This window comes from Psittacula echo (genome assembly GCF_963264785.1).
Source record: "Psittacula echo genome assembly, chromosome: 3".
Taxonomy (NCBI): domain Eukaryota; kingdom Metazoa; phylum Chordata; class Aves; order Psittaciformes; family Psittacidae; genus Psittacula; species Psittacula echo.
In genome coordinates, this window is record NC_137736.1 from 28723712 (window position 1) to 28739907 (window position 16196).

A 16196-nucleotide genomic window follows, 5' to 3' on the forward strand; every position below is an offset into this window, starting at 1 on the left:
CTAGGTGGGCTTGCTTGAAGGGGGGTTGGACCAGATGCCCTTCAGAGCTGCCTTCCAACTTCAACCAGTCTGTGATTCTGCGAAGCGAAAGGGGAAAAGAAGTGCGTTCCTGAGACATCTGTGAAAGGGGTTTCAAGAAGCTCCCACCTTGCACTGTGAGAAAACAAACTCTGAAAGGTTTCTAAAAAATCTTGTGAGTCTCCTCCAGTGCTGGCAGAAGCAGCCTCTACAGGTGTGGATCATCGGCTGCGAAGAAGGGAGAGGAAAAGCAGGAACAGTTGGAAACTGTCTGACTATTGTGTCCAAGGCAATGCCTCATAAGACAAAAAAATTTACAAAGAACCAAGTTATTAGGAAATGACACTATGTAATCAGTTCCAACTTTTCTATAACAAGTTCCAGATTTTCAAGTAAAGTTTCCAATTGTCAACTTGCTGTTTTCAGCAACTTTTATCCTCTGACAAGAGATGACCACTAGTTTGTGCATCATCTAATGCTCTGTTATTGAGAGGACACTCTACCACAGTAAGACCCAGTACAGAGAACTGCAGGTATATTTATCTCTTTTTTCTTTTTTAATGGTGACACTTCCTCCTGCGTCTTATTTGCACTAGGTTACCCTTTGCTGTGTGTAGCAATTTGGGCTTTTTGTGACCTTCACAGAACAAAGCTAGAGATGAAATCAAAAGTAGGGTTAAAACTGGCCTCATTTTCCTTTCGGTATGAGTTGTGCACTTAAAGCATGACTCAGCATGGCTTGCAGTCACACCCAAGTGCATGATGAGCTGACTGGCCAGCTGCTTGAGAACAGAAGGAAATTCAGATAGACACGGCAGATGGGTGAAGATTGGCTCCCTCCTCTTACTGGATCACCGCAGTGACAAACAAACTAGTAATCACTCCGGTTTCTCAACTGACACTCCAACTCGATAATGAGTCCCAGAAACTGAACAGCTTCTGTTGTGGGGGATTTAACATGCAGCTCTAAACAGTAGCAGGTACTGAATCGATTTTTCCTCTTATGACAAATGGGAAAATGTACAACCTCAGAAAAAGAAACACTTTTTTCAGAAAGCTTCAACAGTAGAGTTAATATGTCCAACAAACTGTCTTCCTGGCAAGTCATTGTGTGATCAATACAGAAGTAGTAGGTTACAGTAAGAATATGCTGTAAATTAGAACCTAGACAGGTATTTGAATGTATGGCATTTTTTTCTTTATTCTGGTATGCCTTCCAGTCTTAGCCAGGTCTTCAAATGCACTTTTGCAATCATCTCATGTAGCAAGAGCAAGCTGGGTGATCATAAAGAAGAACTTACTTAAGCGTAAGATTAATCATGTACTTTAAAAAATTATGTTATGCCATGTTGCAAAAAAATCCCTAAACCAAATAACTTATCTCTTCTCTATGCCACTGCTAGACACCTCCAAAGGAAAATGCAATTTCATTGTTCACCATTCTGGTCTTGGTATATTTACAATCGCCTTCGGGCAGTCAAAGTGTAAGACCTTCAAAAGCTTTCTACCAAAACATTTTAAAATTAATCCTTCTTCAAGCATTAGACTTAGAAGGCAAATATACTGAGATACACTGGGATGACAATTCATTTCCATATTTTCTTTCAGAGCACTTGAAATGTTTTTGTCTAATGCCAGAAAGCCTAGCCTTTTGAATCATTTAACCAGTGTTTTTATTGTTCATCTGTCTGTCTTGGTTGTGTCTGACCTCTGGGACGATTGTAATAGAGAAAACAGTCAGCTTTTCTTTCCTTTCTTTGGTATGACTCAACATCCTTCTCCTCTCAGGGGTATGACTACAGTTCTCAGGGAACCAGTCCAAAGTTTCAATGTTTCAAGTATCGCGGAGATTTATGAAGCTGCATGTGTGTGAGAGAGAAGCCACTTCTTAACTACTTTCAAGGGTCTCACCCACAAATACTTTTGTCATATAAGAAAACTCAGGGTACCTCCTTCTATGATAAAATGAACGTTCCCCAAGTTTTCATCTGGGGTGGGGAGGGTTTGCATTTTACTCTAAAAGCAACAAGCCAGTTCTCCAGACAGCCCTGATACTGTAGAACTAATGACCAGACTCATCAGAGCAGTTTAGAGTGAAACCAAGAGCCCCAAACCAGACACACATGGGAATAATGCACTACCAGCTCACTATCAGCCCTTAGTTCTCCTCGACTAAGGTGTGCAGGGGTGGGGGTGAAGGCATTCTAAGTTGCTAATTCAGGAAACTGTCAATAGGCTCTATTATAAATTAAGCAAATGGACTCTTTCTTTCCCTAGTACCACAAAGGCTATTTTCTGAAGAGATGACTCTCTTCCCCAGCATGACCCCTTCACAGGGTAAGGGCACACGGAAATGGTGGGGTCTGCCATGCATTTAGCTTCATCTTTAGCCCCCCAAACATGAAGTGTTTCACCAGGTCTTCCTACATCTTTCCAAAACCTCAATGCTTCCATGAATCTATGTGAAGTTATGCCTTTGGGTAAAAATTCAGCTTCTACTGTTTCCAGGCTTAGTGCTTTTCTGCTGCAGGGAGCTAATTCATCTAAAGCCTGCACAGCTGCAATCCCACAGCATTACTTGAGACTGCAAATACCTATTGAGCCCCAGATGACATACACTAGCTTTCCCACATACACCAAGGTGTCTTCCCAGGCTTCAGAAGAGTCAATGTGTGATAATACCTGGTCTGGACAGTCTGGCTGAAGGAATTTCACCTTGCCTCCTGAACATTCCTTGTTTTTTCCGAGACCCCTCAGATCAGTCATTGCCATATGACAAGATTTCAGCCCTTAACAGCTTTACGCCAGGTTTCCAGGAAAGCAAATCCAATTTTCATGAATAAATCGTTTTCCTCTTTAAAGCTAAGTACCCAGATGGTGCTCTTCTAGCTGTCTTGCTGCAGTTCTCATTCTTTAGTCTTTGCATACACCTCTCTTAGCCTATTTAAGCAGGCCTCTTATTTTCCACAGCTAGACACATTTTAAATCTGTTTCCCACCCTTTTGCCACTGTTTACACATGGTTTAAAGCCCTTCTTATTGAAAAAAAAAATAACCAAAACCCCCCTCATTCTTTTAAAGGAAAAAGGTTCTATTTTTTCCCCATTGAAATAATACAATCTAAGGTTGCTGCTTTTAAAAATAGTATCTGAGGAAAAAAAAAAAAAGTTTTACCTGAGAGGCTGATTTTCAGTTTAGGAAGCTCTGATGAGAATTTGGACCAAATTAGCTTTAGATTTAAGATACTTTCACAATTGTATTTTAAAAGACTTTTTACTAGAATAGGATTTTCTTCTAGATGAAATGCAGGTTTTCCTCTTTTCTTATAAACATGGAATTTAAAAATCTTTTCCTGTGATTAGCAGTATGCTTTCTCAGAATGAAGACTTCTGTAATTAAGAAACCACTAAAAATAAGCACGTGTGTTCCTAAGACTTAGAACTGTACTACACACATACAGCAAAAGACAGTATGGAAATAAATTCTAAAAGCATGTATATAAAGACTTCAAAAGCCATTTTGAAATAAGAGTCAAGATTTTCAGCTTGTAAATATTGACATAGCCCTGAGGTTTCAGTCACTTAGATACATACCATAGTAGCTCCTTGATAGCTCAATTTACAGTCAGAAAATGTTATCTAAGTGTAGATTAAAAAAACAGCTTTAGTGTTTGCAAGTTCACAGGAGGGAGCGGTTAGGTTTTCATTTACAGGAGTGTAAATGGACAAGCCTTCTGTATGATGCCTACAGAAGTAATATTGGACATTGATGTGCATACAACAGGGTTTTCAGCCTCTGCCCCCCGAAGCCAGGGTGGCAGGTTCCACCAGGTGACTCCTGATGCAGCTCATGGTGTACAGAAGTACACCAAAAGCAGGCCATGAGCTCAACTGATCGTTCCAGAGAGACCAGACTAGTCCCAGTTGGGATCTTCACACACGTCTTGCAGACGTACAACACAGCTGTTCTAGATACGCAAGGAAAATCTGCTGCTCCAGAGAAATACCGGAATTGCTGCACATACATGAATGTAATGTACTGCTTACAACACTATGGCCGATGCTTCCAGGAAAGCATCGACATACTCCATATATGCAGTGCATTCCATCTGTCTGTGTAAACCTGGTGCATCTAGGCCAACAGCATGTCTATTACACCTGATTTACTGCAGTGATCTGTATGCTCATTTGGCTTACACCAGAAATGCTGGATTTGTTATGTACGTTAGTCTGCTACACTGTAACTAAAGGAACCAAAGACAGAAATCTTCTTCTAAGTGTCCTGCTCATCCAGAAAAAAACTGGACATTTCGTGATGAAAAGAAGATGGGCCTGTAGCACCTACTTTTCTCAATGATTCCACAACACATTTGCTCTAGGGGATTCCAATCCCAGTATCCCGCAGAAGTATGGGGGCACATGTTCAGTTAATGTGTAGTCCTCTTGAGAGTTATGCGTCTAGTCTAACCCACTTATTCACATTCCTATCACAGACAAATGTGTGAGACAGGCATCTCCAAAAGGAGTTTCATCATACCTGTTTTAGATACCTACCATAGGAAGGGAGGAATTACCCTATGGAGATGCCTATCTACTTTCATTGACTATCTGGGAGCCTAGATGAATAGCTTAGACAAGACAGCTAAATTTTAGATGGATAAAGAGAAGCGAGATGAATCTCATATTTAGCATTAGGCTGTGTTAAAATTTAACTCTGGAGAATTTATTAGCCAAGCTTCTATGGTATGAAACCAGTTCCAGTATAGGAGAGGAGAAGGGCAGAAAAATCACACACAATATTAAAGATGGCCTAAATGTTCCCTATTTTAGTCTATACCCAGTAGTCAACACAACTAACCTCCACAGATTAGACCACTTTCTCCTCTCTGGGCCATTGCCCATCCAAAGACTAGCCAGAACTCAGTGAAATCAAGCCCCAAACAAGTGCTAGCTGAGGCTGGTGCATCTAGCGGATGAGAAGCAGTAAACAACACTAGCAAGAAGACAGCGATAGCCAAGATTCATAGGGAAATAACAGCATTTAATGTAGTAGGACTTAAAATCGCATCAATGTTGTCAATGTATCTGAAAAAAAAATTTAGAAAAAGACATTTTCCTTTTTCTATCTTATTGTTTCTTATCGTGCTCACTAATTCTCTGAGCATTTATCATCTCAATTTTTATCTTGTTTTATCTTTGAGACATTCATTATTCATCTGCAGGAAGACATACTTCCTTGTTTTTCAGCCTAGCTCCCAGATCTCCTTTTTACTGGTTTTACTTCTCCTTTTTAGGGAAAAAATTGACTAATTTTTTTTTTTATTTTTTCCAGTCTCCAGTTGTGTCTAATTTCAACGAGGAAAGTACTTATTCAGTTCTGCAGTTTGACTATGAGTGAGAAGCAAGCTATTATGCCATAACTTTATTCCCTATTGTGTGGGAAGTCAGCGTTGCATCATCCCTAGGACTGAGTACAAGAGATGAAAATCGCTTCTTGGTGGGTGTGGTCTGAAATTTGGTAGCCAATCTTCAAGCCAATGTAAGAGCTTCTTTTGTTTTGATTTCTCTTCTGTTCCCCCCTATTCCCCACAAAAATCTCAAGTATAAAACCACAGAAAAACCTCCAAACTTTTTAGTCTGTTGGTAGGTATTTTAAGTTTTCTGCTTATGCTTAAACACTGAGAACATCCTGTATTTCTGCAACCATCAATTCTTAGCAGTTGTCTTAAAGCTGCTTTCTTCCCATCTGAGTACTAGGGGATTGGGAATTAGCAACATGTGTAAGAGCATGAGAACTACAACTCACAGAAAATATAAAGAGTAACTATAAAAACTTAGATTCAGAATACATTAAGAACTGCTAGTACTCAAACCTCAAGCAAAAAGGCACTATTTACATACCATTTTCAAAAAGTTGTGCTTAAATTTATTTGCCAACAAGCTGCTTTTGTTTCATTACAAAATGACGGTGAAAGACAGCTGTCAAACAGTCATTGAAGGAAAATCTGTATTAGCCTCTGTGAAAACTGCAAGCCTCAGAATTTTGTTCAAGACACTCTTCACAGGAATGGCAGAGAGAACCACACCCTCCCTCCACCATGTGTGATTTTGCTAAACCCCGTGTGAGATTAAAACTATCTCAGATGCTCATTTTATAATATAGCTGTATTTATCAAATTAGGGCCACCAATAATATCTCATTTAATCAAGATATGGGAGTTGTATAAATAAAGCAGTAACAGTTGTTACATACAAAGAAAACAGTCTGAGGGGTTATTTTGATTTATAAAGTACTGGATATAACTTGTTCCTTTAGCAGAAATACACATGAATAGATTGACCAGAGAATTCCAAAGGAAAGCAGGAGAGTGGAGAGGAACTCCTCCCTCCTATTGGGGGATTCTTCTCACCTCAAAGGCATCATACCTCCTTCAGAGAATGCTCACAAGAGCAGTATGTAAAATGAACACGCAAACACCACAAGTTTATGCATTTTTAAGTTAGTTGCTGAATATCCAGATTTGCTCTTAATTCAACAGATTTTTTTCCATTCCTGGCCTAGTCACGTCCTTTACACTGCTGCTGTTCTTTATATCCTTTCAGCACCTCTTCTAATTTGATAGCTTCTTCGCTTCATCAGCTCCAGCATGGCATATGTGCAATGTTTTGTCCTGGCTGTAAGTGTGGATGATCATATGGGTATACAAACCCATTTGCTGCAGGTCTTTCAGAGAATGCATTGCTAGATTAACCTCAAGTACAGCCAACACAGTAGATTGTTTACTTTATTGATGTTGCTTTTATTTGTTTTGTATGATTGTCAGTTACAAAAGACTCGGCTGTACTAGCCCACAATAAACACTGTAAGAATCCAGATGCATGTAAAACTAAAACAAAAGGTGTGTGGCTTTGGAAGATGGCTACAGTTGACGTGCCAGGTTTACCACAGGTCTAACAAAAAGACAGACTTTTACCTGGTGCACATCCAGACAAAGCATTAACATCTACCTTTAATGCTGTTGATGGAGGAAATGACAGCTTTTATTTTTTAAGTACTATGAATTCTCAGAGCCCAGAGCAACTGGAAACCCTCAAGTAAGTAATCTGGAACTGCTACTTGGGTTATGGTTCCACATGTGCTTTTACAGTGCTTCAGGTTGTCATTTTAATTCTAGATGCTAATGAATATATCTGATGAAAGAAATGGAGACGAAAAAATAGTAACAAAATGTACCTTACAAAACTAAGCCTAAAAGACTTAGAAATGATCCAGGGAAAAGTGAAGCCTGCCTGTGAAATGCAGCCACTCCCCACTTCAAAAAAAAAATCCAATTCAGAAATGCCTTTTCAGTTAGCAAACATACTAATAAAAGGGCAGAGATTTCCTGTCTGTTATCAGTTTTAATCTGGTATAATGACTTTTGAAGAAAGCTACTGAAAATTTCCTTTCTAATTTTCTGTGAAAGCGAAACTGTTTGGTTCACTGGGTGGAGGTGGAATCAGTTATATATCCCTCAAACCTCCTACCTCTGCAACTTCTAACCAGCTTGCCACTGAAAGAAAATAAAACAAGAATTTCATTATCATTGCCATTGTAATGGTAGTAACTCTGTAGAAAAAGAGTATTAATGCAGGAGTAAAGAAGAGAGTATTAATATAGGAGTAAAGTAATATGTAAAACATGCTTCTGAGAATGACACTCCATGCTTTTCAAACATAGGCATTACTCCCCATGGTTTCATCTCTTTCTGAATTATGCAAGGTATGTCATTACACCCAAACATGAGAGGAACTCCCTCCTCTTTTATATACACCTATCATTAGTAAATATTACCAGTAACATCTTTGCTCACACCTTCCCCAAAAATTCTCAGCAAGGCTAAAATGAAGTTTAGCATATCTACTGTAAAAACCAGCTCAAACTAGTCACATGATACTCAAATACAGTGTAAGACTGATTTTCTATTTCTTATGTTTTATTTTATGAGGCATAAATGCAGTCTTACGATTAAAATGTAAACAAAATTGTTAAACTTTGTTAAAATTTCATAACAATGAAATTCCCATTAGTATTCTTGGCAGTGCATCTTTTGCCGTCATTAATATTTTACTCAGGATATGCAGCTTCTGGAAGGAGGTTGCCATCAGTGGTGTTCTTGAATCAACAAGTATCTGGGGTTTATCCCCTCTGACCTGGGCAACAGAGAATTTTTTCCCTTTTAATGGTATGAAAGAGGAGAATTTTTTTCCATCTGTCAATCAGTTTTTCCCTTCGTATTGCCTTCAAGATGGTACTGGGGAGAACAAGCTGCCATCTGCCTGTTTTCAGCAGAAGAAAAGACCTTACTGCTACTCTAAGTTGCTTTCGGAGGAGGCCAATACCTACCAGAGCCTAAAAGTACTGAAAATTCTCTAGGCCTGAGCAGGGGAACACACAGCAGCATTTGCTAAGACATTCTCTTAGCTATCTCTCTGAATTTGTACATGCAGATGGCATCACACAAAAAGACTTGTCAGGACAGTATGAAAACTATGCAAGCTCCATACACGCGGCACTGGACATCCCAGTCTGCCTTTCAGTAAGGAAATTAGCTCAACAGTAACACCACACCATTCTCAGTTCTAGCACTGGTGTGTCTGTCTGTTGCTAATGGAAGGTTATCTCCTCACCACAACTCGCTCTGCAGTGTTTTTTCTCTTTACTTGACATCTTATCTCCTTTTACACAGCACAGTGCAGAGCTCGATAGCTGGTTGACAAATCAGACCCAACATGAGGATGAGGCCTGTCAACAGGCCACTTTCAGCAAATCACCCTCACATCAGCACAGCCTGAGTTTCCAGAAAGCATTCTAGATCACACAACATAAACTGAGCAAGTTGTTAAGTTATATCAGCAAAATCTTCCTTTTTAAAATGGAATTAAAAAGGATGGCAGCTTTACAGAATGTTAGATACCGCTCCCTGGCACAGAAATGTCACTCATTGCAATGAAGCTGGTGAAGGGTCTGGAGCACAAGCCTGATGAGGTTGTTCAGTCTGGAGAAAAGAAGGCTCAAGGGGCACCTTATCGCTCTCTACAACTACTTGAAAGGAGGATGTAGTGAAGTGGGGGTCAGTCTCTTCTCCCCAGTAACAAGTGACAGGACAAGGTTACAGCCTCAAGCAGCACCAGGGGAGGTTTAGACTGGATGTTAGGAAAAATTTCTTCACTGAGAGGGCGCTTAGGCATTGGAACAGGCTGCCCAGGGAAGTGGTGGGCATCCTCGGAAGGGATTCAAATCACTTCACAAACCGTGTAGATGAGGTCCTCAGCGATGCGGTTTAGTGGTGGACTTGGCAGTCCTGAGGTAATGGTTGGACTTGATGATGTTAAAGGTCTTTTCCAAACTGGTTGATTCTATGATTCTATGACTGTGCTACTGGTCAAGCCTACTGACATGGGGCACTTCCCAGCCCAAGCCTACCGCCACATTTCCACAATGGCAAGAGTCTTACACGCACAAAGCCTGCACAGCCCCATCACGTCCCGTCCCGGACAACCCAAGAGGCGACAGCTGCGGGGCCGAGTCCAGCTCCACTACCAGCACTTCCGATCCGGACAGCAACTGCCCCTTGGGGGCATCTAAGTCTCCCCGTCCGCGACCCCGTTCCCCTCAGAGGGCTGACAAACTGCCCACCACATCTCCACGGCCGCCGCGGCCTCTCAAGGAGCGCCGGTGGGTGGGTAGGCGGGCGGCAGGGCCCAGCGGCGGCGCACGGAGCGGCTGCGCACTGTGCGCCGGTGTGGGCGGCTGCGCGTCGGCGGGGAGCGCCGCTTCCAATCAGCGGGCGGGGTGTGTGCGCGGGGGGCAGGCGGGTAATGTTGTTGGGAGTCACCTGACCGCTCGCGCCGCAGTCGGGCCGCAGCTTGTGTTAGGGGCGGCCGAGCTAGGGAGAGCGGGAGGAGGAGGAGGAAGAAGGGGGCGAGCCGGGGACGGCGGCGCTGACCTACGGCCGGTTGACCGGCCCGCGGGTGAGCGGCAGCGGCGGCAGCAGCAGGAGGCGGCGGCGGCACTGAGGTGAGCTTAGCAGAATCGGCCACCGTCGGTGCCCGCTGGACTGAAGTGGTGGTGGTGGCAAGTGGTAGTGTTGGGGCGAAGGCAGCGCCCCGTGAGACGTGGGAGGGAGGTGCGTGTAGAGGAGGCTGAAGTGCGTTCGCAGGGGCGGTGTTAGTCAGCTGGCCCGTCCTCCCCCCTCGCCGCTCTGCGGCTGGTGTGGTGGCCCGTCCCGGGAGAGGGGACGTCTGGAGCAGCCGTGCTCGCGGGGGCGCCGGGGCGGTGGCGGCCGGGCCGCGGCGGGCACCCGTCGGTGCCCGGCTCCCTCTCCGCCGTGCCGTGTTTCAGGTATTCGTCTCTTCACCTTCCCCCGAGGCCTGTGCCCAGCGCCGCCGCGGGGTCGGGCAGTCAGTCATTGCTCAGCGCCTCGTCCCCGGTTTCCGTGGGTGCCCATGTGCCCGTAGGCTCCGGTGACTGGCACGGGGCTCCCAAGGAGCGGTGCCTGGCCCTGCGCGAACGGGACAGATCAACCGTGCTGGAAGTCTGGCGGTAAGCCCGCTTTCCCCGGGTGAAATGTGCAACTGGTGTGTGTAGGTTTTGTTACCCTTTGTGGGAGCTTGATGAGATTTATTTTAGACTGTAAACAGCGAGGTACAAATCTTAATCTGTCTTGTTCTGTATGGTGAAGTACTTGACATGCTCTGGGGTATGCTGAAAATGTAGTAATCATAAAAGAATAATCATCTGTTTTTCTGCCCATTTATGTTTACATTCTCCATTTTAGTATGGCAATATAACACTAATCCCAAACTGATATGCAACTGGGCCCTGTAAATGTTTGTTTTATTGAAAAAGGGACTAGCAAGTGTTCTCACAGTGCAGATAAAGTGAAGGTAACTGAATGTGCAGTTTCATCATACAGTGACTTTTGACAGACACATCAATTTGAGGCACTTTAGGAAGGCACTTCCATCGTGTGAAAAACACTTGACTGTAGTAATGGAGTAATTGCAGTCCAGAAACACTGTAAATTAAGGTTATGCAGAGCTCTGGATAGTCTAGTAATAGTCAGTTCTTTAATCTTAAATATTATGCCATACTGAAGAGAAAACAAAAGAGTATATTCCTTTCAGACATGGTGGTTTCAAATTAAAGCAGCTAAGATATTGCAGATCTTATTCTCTGGTTTGTGTTTAACTTTAAAGTTGACTTAAATAGCATAATTACTCTTGGGTCCCCTAACACATGTAAGTCTGTGTGTATGTTAGCAAGTAGTGAGGCCCAAAAGTGGTAGATTTGCAGAGAGAAACTGTTGTTGCTGAAAACAGAATATCCACATCAGAAGAGTTTAAGAAGGGCTTCCTTTGAGCTAGGTCTACTGAATCCCTTTGTATTTGGACTTCTGAAGAAATATGTTCTTCTTTAGAACTGGGAAGCTTCTAAAGAATGATTCCCAGTTTTATTTTGGTCTGAAAAAGAACTTACTCTTGTTGTCCACGTCAATCTTGCAAAACAAACAAAAGCACAATAAGTGGGGTGTCTGGAAAGTTTGCTTCAGTAACACACCCTTAATTCATACCAAAATGCTGAAGTGTTTATTTTCCTTTAATAGGTTCTAAAATTCTATGCTAAGGATATTTTTAACAGTAATAAATTTATGTTAATATAAGAATTGCCTAGTCCCTGCACTGGGCATGCTGGTGTGAGGGGAAGGAGTAGTAGATTAGTCAAAGGATTCATGTTTGTGTCCAAGTGCTGGCATTCTAGTTGTACCTTAGAATTTGACCACTGAAAGTTTCACAGGGGAGGTTTTAGGGGTAGAAAAAAACCTTTGGTATTTATAGCATAAGTCCTGTTTATATGCAGTCCTTAGTTAAACTGTAGGTAACGTGTTGTTGCTAATGTGGGTAGGAACAAAACCTTAAGTGGGAAAAAAATAACTGCTGAAATAACCATTAGGTTGTATGAATTCAGCCTAGGATGACCACAGTGGGGATGATGTGTGAGGACCCACCTGCAGCTTTCCCTTCCCCCACCTTCAGTTCAGAGGTTAGCAATGGGGAGAGTTACTTTGCTTTAACAAATCATAGGCTGTATCACAGAAGTAACTTCATCTCCAGCAGTATGCTGAATATTTTTTTGTTCCCCCCCCCCCCCCGGTTAAGGCCCTTTTCAGGATGAAAGAAGTTTTGTTCTTAAGTAATACAAAGGGAAAACTTAGTATTTGGTATAAATGTGAGTTAGCAGGTCAAAGTAAAGCTCAACTGACTGGTCAACTACTGAAGCTTTAAAGGAGCATGGGGGGAAGCATGCTATGAAGGGTAAATTGACTTTAGAAACATTGGTGAAATACAAATAAACCAAGTTTAATCATTAGACATACATTGGAGAGCGAAAGAGGTAGTCGCTCAAAATGCTTTAAATGAGAACCTGCGTCTTAAAAGAATATTCAATTAATCTTTAGAATCATGTTGAGAACTTATTTATGAATGATTTAATTTCAAATGTCATGATAATGTCTGTAGGTGTTCATTTGGATTCCAGTCTTGGCCCATTGTCTAATACTTTGAGAACTGAGTAGACAGTTTTTGATGCCCTGGTTTATACTTCTTTTAGTATCAGTATTCTATATGGCACCATTCTAAAACTGTTTATTTACAGCTTAGCTAGTAAGTCTGTGTCTTTTAACATCATATGTCAGATAGAAAATAGTCTACAGTTTCCTAATTGGGAAAACTGAAACACAGTTTTATGTGATTTGGTGGAACTCGTCACTGGAATTACCATTTGAAGTCTGTCTTCTGCATCTTTTTTTTTTTTTTTTTCTTTGTTACTGAATAAATAAGTAAATAAAAAATAAGTTTTTCTGTTTTCACAGAAATGTTTCTGAAGTTCTTACTGATTTATGTTTAAAATATTAGTGGAATTTTGTTTCAGTTTCATGTACTGTGAAGCACTGTTGTGGAAACAAATCAGAGTTAAAAAGTTAATACCAGAAACGATTGAATATCACTTTCAGAAAGTATTTACTTTGACTTGCCAATATGTTTGCTTTCTCAATTCTTTCAGGTTGTTTCTTGTTTCCTTCTAGGTTAGAGTAAGATACATTAGAACCACAGATGGTTAATTTAGTATTAATTGTAAATATTTTGACATACATACTTGTGAATGGATTCTGACAGTCATTAAAACAAAATAGTTCATGTGTTTTGTTTATCTGTGGTAAAGAGTAGAATGTGTAGCCATAAATGCAAAGATATTTGTCCTTTGAGTAAAGGCAAGTGTTGACCAGAAATGTTAGCTGTGCATGCTTTGTTATGTCAGTTTACCCCCTTATCTCAAGTGAACGTTTTAGCTAAACCAGTTCTTCTTTAAAGAAATATAAAATAAGCTTCTACTAGTATGTTTTGGGGTGTTGTGTATATGGGGGTTTTCTGTTGTTAGATGTTTTGGGGCTTTTTTAGGCGAACCGTGCCTTTAGGATACCTTTGCATTGTTGTTACCTTCTCAAAGAACTTTATTTGAGTACTAGCAGAATTGAAGGATATAAGTGATGGGATTTTGTTGCAAAGGAGTCTTTGAAATCGCTTCAGTCCTATTTCATTTTTTTAGCAGTGACACAAACCAAATCGCACAATGTGATTGTTATCCCTGATCCAAAAATTAAACAGAGTTGTGTAAAAATAATGGTAAACGGCAATGTAGTAATTTTTGGTTTTTGTTTTCTGGCTTTGATATGGACTGCTATATATCATCTTTTGAGGGAAACTGTTCAAACCTCTGCTCGGTGGGAAAATTTCTGTCATTACATGGTATAAATCTTTGCTTTTTTTTCTTTAAAATCCCAGCTTCCGGAGTCTTATGACTACGGGGAGTCTCGGGTTCGACATACCACCCCCCCAAGGCACCCCAAGTTCTCGTAGAACTTGCAGATATTGAAAAAGTGATTATTCAGGCTTAAAACCTGGAAAACAAATTAAGACTCAGCACAGACTTAAAACCTGCCGGACTTCCCGTGATTCTTTTTAATTCTTGCTTGCGATTTGACAAGAGTCCAAATGCTGTGGTGAGAATTATGTTGTAGAAATACAACCTAATAATTTCTAAAGTACTCATTTATGTAATTAAGCTGTGAATGATATTATCCAGGTGCTTAATAAAGAATACAATTTAGAATTTTAATTATGAATGTGCTAATCATCTGAAGAGGAGACCTGCTTCCTTCTAGAGGAGAGTGCATCATCGGTCTTGTGAAGCAAAGCTTTCTTTTTACATTTTTAACCACTTTTTTCGTTTTTAAGTCTTTTTGAACTAAAGATTGAGAAAACAATAACCACGAACACTAAAAATGCTTGTTCATTCATTCCTTGTCAGCATAACATGATTCAGCAGCTATTAACCGCTGTAGGCATTCATCCGTAACATAACTTTATTTCCTTATAAGGAGAGGTAGCTGGGGGCAAGGACATAGATACAAAACTTCAGAAAAGAGCCTTTGCAGTGTGTTTTGAATAAACCATCTCTTATTCAAACCGTTTTAGCAGTAGTACATGATAGTTGTCCCTTTGTACTTTACATCTGTGGATGACAGATTTTTGTACAAGACAAAGTGAATGTCCACCCTAAGGGAACTGGCAGAGATAAGTGACCTGCTGGCAGTTACTCAAGAGATCAGTGTAGGAGTCAGGAATAGCACCCAGAGTTTGTTTTCTCCAAGCTATTTTTTGGGTGTCTACGATGCCTTTTTTTTTTTGTTGTTGTTGTGCAGGAATTTGAAGTGTTCTGTGAGTACAGATATGTTACAAGCATGGTGATAGCTGAGCAGACCCTTATTGCCTGCTAGGTGATAAATTAATCTGGCTAGTTTTATGGTGATGGTGATCACAACTGAATTAGCATCTGGATGTTCAAGTTCAACCAGCTCAGGTAACAGTGACAGCAAAGGTGTCCCACCTGGGTTCTGTAGCTACTGAAAGGGAGCTTCACTCTGCTTTCTCATATTTCAAGAACTTTAACTGAACACAAGTTGAGAGTTACTGTAATTACTACAGAGAAGTGATATCTGGTATGGTATTAGTGAATGGTTGTTCACTATGTAAAGACTAAGGAACAGAGTTTTCTTTACTTTTTTAGTAAATTGGGTAACTTTTGGGCTTGATCATTTACAGGAAATCTATGGTAGCTGAAGGTCGGAAAAGAAGAAATCACACGTGTAGACTGAGTTGATTGTGGTGGTAGAGATGCATAATGGATAGCTGAGACTAGGAATAAAAGGTTAGTTCTTTTTAGGAGTATCTAAAGTAGATCTATAGGCTGATAGAAAATAAGAGGCTGTTACTCTTTAAAAGAAAGCCTTCACTTGATAGGATGCAACTTCTGTAGCATGTGTATTTTTGCTTGGCTCTTGCTAGTACCGTTGTTGTCTTAGTAGACCTTGAAGCAAAAGAACCACAGTTTAATTTGTGCTGGTTTATTATTGCACTTGCTCTAAAGCATGTTTCAGGTGATGATAACAAAATACAGTCCTGTGTTTTATTTGACAGCACGTCTTTCACAGATAGTCATTAGGTCTGGATGTTATGTTACTGAATTCAAATGTGTCTGAGTTCCCACTGTATCTCGGTGACCATTTGATCCTGGATTTTCTTTTACAGGTCCTTAGATTTACTGCCAAATGTTTAGATTGTAAGTTTGGAAAATCAGCTATGTCTTTGCCGAAAGTGCAAATCTTCTAAATAGTAAAGGCATGACTGTTACTGATTTCCATGGATTTCTGTGCTTTGATGGAAGTGGTTTTAAGGACACTTGAAACATTCAAATTTAGATGTTCGAAAAGTATTTTGGTAAATATGTACATAAATCACAGGTGTATCATAATGTAAATAGAAGCAGAAATGACAGTGATTTGCACTCAAGCTTGTATCTCAGTTTGGAGGGCCATTTTAGTATTCTGTGGCTGTTTGCCTTAAAGAGTCTCAGGGCCTATGGAGCTCATTTCTGTGACTCATTCATTCTTTCTAGTTGTGAGTTTTCTTCTAGCTCCATTGGTGGATCTTGCTAGCATCAGCTGGTCTGCTGTTCAAAATGCTCTCTTTAGCCATAAAGCATAACCTTTTGTATGTTGAAATATCGCCCTTTTCAGCT

General features: G+C 40.9%; 1 protein-coding gene across 4 annotated transcripts in view; it reads left to right on the top strand.

The window, feature by feature from the left end:
• Positions 1 to 785: 785 nt before the first annotated feature.
• The window catches only part of BACH1 (BTB domain and CNC homolog 1), a 35196-nt gene continuing 19785 nt past the window's right edge, over positions 786 to 16196 (top strand). For 2 of the 4 annotated variants that reach the window (XM_080612825.1, XM_080612823.1), the window contains exon 1: positions 9914 to 10076. The gene's annotated coding sequence lies outside the window, so the exon portion shown is untranslated. Of the gene's footprint in view, positions 999 to 5348; positions 5556 to 9913; positions 10077 to 10400; positions 10602 to 16196 lie in introns of those variants that run through there. The other 2 variants (XM_080612822.1, XM_080612824.1) reach the window with 2 other exon arrangements.